Source organism: Lupinus angustifolius, chromosome LG16, assembly GCF_001865875.1.
Source record: "Lupinus angustifolius cultivar Tanjil chromosome LG16, LupAngTanjil_v1.0, whole genome shotgun sequence".
NCBI classification, from domain to species: domain Eukaryota; kingdom Viridiplantae; phylum Streptophyta; class Magnoliopsida; order Fabales; family Fabaceae; genus Lupinus; species Lupinus angustifolius.
The window spans coordinates 12,656,260-12,660,367 of NC_032024.1; the positions used below are offsets into that span (position 1 = coordinate 12,656,260).

Genomic DNA, 4,108 nt, shown 5'->3' on the forward strand with positions numbered 1-4,108 from the left:
ATTCGCCATCTCTTTTCTCCTCTTGAATTAAGAAAGAAAAACTACAAACTAAACTTACCTGAACTACTTTGGAGTGGAAATTCTCCAAGAAAATTACAAGAAGAAGAAGAGAAGAATTCGGTTCAAGTGTGTGAATGTAGGAGTGACTCTTAGAATGAAAAATGGAATGTTTTTTTGCCTTTGAGGTGCATCCTTTATATAGGCCTTCCTGGACCCCGCTGAGCTGCTTGTTTCCACCGCCAAGCTGCTGACCAAGCCCTTCAAAATGAGCTTGGTCACTTGGCCAAGCAGCTTAGTAACTTGCTTGAGCTGACTCACCAAAGCTATGGTGGGCTACTTGGCTCAGCTATTGTGAACTGCCTCTGAAAAGCCTATGAAGGCTACTTGGAGTGAGGTCATGCATGATGTCAAGGTTACTTGGTGGCTAAGTCAACTTGACCAAGTTGTTGGGTGCACACCGCTAAGTTGTCTATGTGGCACCGCTGAGCTGCCTGTTTGAGCAACTCTAATCATGCTGGTGGTGATGTGGCCTGATGCTTGCTGACCTAGTCAGGTGTGTGGTTCCATGCTAGGCGGTCCAGGTGCTCCGCTAAGCTGTCTGCTTTAGCAGGTTGGGTTGTGCCAGGCTTTTGTTCTGACCATGCCAGGTTGGTTCTGACTGTGTAATTTTGGTCTAACCATGCCAGGTTGGTGTCCAGGTCACGCTGGGCGTGGTTTGGTCCAAGCGAAGCTTCTTAGTGAGTAGCTTCATGTTGACCCCACATGGGCTAAATTTTGACGAGTCATGCTTATGTGTTGAGCATTTTGGCCTATTTTGAGCACTTTGTGTCTTTGATAAATTCTTCTCTTTTCTACCTAAATCCTACAAAATACAGTACAAAAGAAATATTAAAGCAAAAGTGTAGAATTAAGTTGGGTTTCTCAGTTTATCCAAGGATAAGTGCCATAAAAAGTGTATGAGAATTAGGTATTTTTGGCACTTATCACTTCACTAACCCATTTTGATTATCATCTTTTACCTATATGAGACTCGTAATGATAATTAATGCATTTCGGTAAGGTCCACCCTTCACAAAGATGACAAAATGGAGTTTTAATTGACTAGAATGACCCTTCACTTTTAATCCATAGCTACTTAAAAGATTTTTTGATGCACACACTTTTTTATACTTATTTGGTAAAAGTGTATTGCAAAGTACCTCTTGGCAGGCTATTTCGGACGAGTTCAACCGTATTGCCTGAAATCCTTAGCTAGAATTTATCTTCTGCTCATCTTGTTTGATGGTAGGCCAGACAAATTGGTATGCATTTTTTGAACTGATTCAAAGTTACACATTTAACAAAATATATCCCGAGCCTTCATTCAGTAATGTTGTGACTGGATATAGGTTGCAGACCTTAAATTGTTGGCATATGTTTACTATCACGCTTAACGCGTGTTATGGCCGACCCTTGAAAGGCTAACATTTGCCATTTTGCTCTGGCCGGTGGATTATGCTCGAACCTGAAATAGTTGGTATTTGCATGCCCGTAGTGAATATGTATTAATAAAACATGTAATAATGTGGCTTTATAACAGTCGTTGATTACTGTTATAGTTTACATTGTAGGCGGGTTGTCTGTGCGGTTGCTTTTTGGGTCGACGTTTATGCATATAGGTTTTTTGATGAGAAAATTATGTTTGAACCTGAAGAGGTCCCTATTTTCAAAGCTATGGGAAGAACTTTCTCATATTGGATAAATTCCATGTCTGGAAAATCTCTCTGTCGTCCAAATATTTTAGGGAATGAGTTATGCTTCCTATTTTGGAAGTGACCTTATATGGCCCTTCCTAGTTAGGGTCCACTTTCCCTTTTTTCTTTCCTACGCCTATTCTTCTTAGGACTAGGCATCTAACTTCAAACTTTTGAGGGATGATGTTGGAGTTATACTTATTAGTCATCCTATATTTCAGTGCTACTTCTCGGGTTCGAGTTGTCTCCCTCTTTTCTTCGATCTAGTCTAGATTGCGATAAATTAAGTATGGATTGGCCCCTTCCTCGAAATATATCTTACGCCAAGTTGGTTTCCCGATTTCAACCATAATAGTAGACTTTGATCCATATGTGAAGTTGAAAGGAGATTCTCCAATCGTTGAGTGTAGGGTCGTGCAGTATCCCATAGGAAATGGTGAAGTTGATTTAGCCAAGTCTCTTTTGCCTCATCAAGCCACCTCTTGATGCATCTTATAATCACCTGGTTAATGGCTTCTACTTGGTTGTTCATTTCAGTTTGTTCTACTAAGATGAAGTGTTGTTTGATGTGCAGACCTCCAAGAAACTCTTGGAATTTATGATATGTGAACTATGTTTTGTTGTCTGTGATGATGGCGTCTAGAACTCCAAGCCGAGTAATTATACTCCTCCAAGCAAACTTTTATATGTTTCATATTTTTCCCACTTGTTACATCTTCTAGTACGTTCTTAGATGATCGCCTCCATGTTTAGCCGATAATATTAGGTCCGCAAGATTTTCCTAGCCAAAAAGGTGGCTCCCAAGTGGTGGCCACAACTTCGTTCATGGATTTCTTTCATCGCGTATATGGCCCACTCCAGAATAAGGCACTTAAGGAAAGGCATTGATAATCCCCTTCTATAAAGTGTTCCTTGGTATATCATGAGCTTAATTTGACAAGCCTCTATCCTTCCTCCCTGTCTGGTGGGAGGGTTAATGCTTGCAAGTACTAGATAGTTGTTTCATTCGATCTACTAGTAGATCAAACTCTACTATTGTCATGGAAATTGGGTTTAGAAGTGTTCCTTGAATGAGTGATGTGTTTATACCCGAGATCTTGGTACTTGCTAGTTTGAACTGGATGTATGTCCGAGTATTTTGATCTCTTGGTACATGTTTGACATTTTCCTCTTCAAATTCTGCCATAAGCTCCTTCACATTGGCTAGGTACTTGGTCAATAGTAGGTCTTTTCTTTGGTAAGTGTGAACAATCTATAAAACAGTAAGATAGAAATCACTACAGATAGTCACCTTATATGCTCCAACTTCCCTTGCTAGCTGAAGGCTAAGTAACTAAGCCTCATATTCTTTTGGTTGTTGGAATTAGGGAAGGTGAAAATCAAGGAATGCTCAACAGTCACCCCTTCCCATTGTCTAATAAAATTCCTACTCCACTTTCCTTTTAATTTGAGGATCCGTCAACTTTGATTGTCCATTCTTGCGGAGGGTTTTTGGGTGATATTGTTAGCTTGATGATAAAGTTGGTCAACACTTGGCTTTTGATTGTTGGTGTGTCATATAAGCAGATAAGCATTCGACTTATGATATCAAGCTTAGGAGGTTATGCATGATTGTGTGAGCCTCCTGGTCGTCAAGAGTAGGGCATGGGTGACATTTTGTAGCTTATGGTATTTTAGCTCTAGTCCTTGTAGAGCTTTAGTGGTGAATCAGGTTGTGCTTTGTCCCTCCTTGGTCTCTCTTATTAAGGTAGTGATGGTAGCCTCATCGGCTATCGTGAGGTAGACATATAAAGTTTCCTCATTGTTGTACCCCGACTTTCGTCTGGTCGCCAAATACATAACTGATTGGAGTCATCACTACATTTTTTTGTAGTCAAAATGTAGAAAACCCTATTTACTGTTAGGTATCAGTGGTTACAATACACCTAGAAGGGGGGGTTGAATAGGTGTAGCGGTTAGAATAGCCGCTTTTCGAAACTCAACACTTAATTATGAATCACTCCTAATTAATCGATTATAGGATGAAGATAATCGATTAACAGAACAGACTTAATCGATTAACAGAACAGGGATAATCGATTAACGTAAGATTCTTAATCGATTAAAACAGAAACAGTAAGCTTAGACATATTCGATTAATTGCACAATAGTTAACCGATAATGAAACGAATAACAGAGCTTACAAATTTTATCAGAGTATCAATCAGTATAGCACAAATACAGAATGTATCAATTAATTCTACTATACTAGATAATCGATTAAAAACAGTAAAGAGAGAGAGAGAGAGAGAGAGAGAAATCCTGCAACGCGAATTTTTATCCTGGTTCGTTTGCTTGTCCACTGCAAACTACATCCAGGCCTCCCGGCTGACTTG

General features: G+C 39.7%; 1 long non-coding RNA gene across 1 annotated transcript in view; it reads right to left on the minus strand.

The window, feature by feature from the left end:
- Window positions 1-4,108, minus strand: part of LOC109329583 — a 16,867-nt gene that overhangs the window by 857 nt on the left and 11,902 nt on the right. The window lies entirely within an intron of this gene.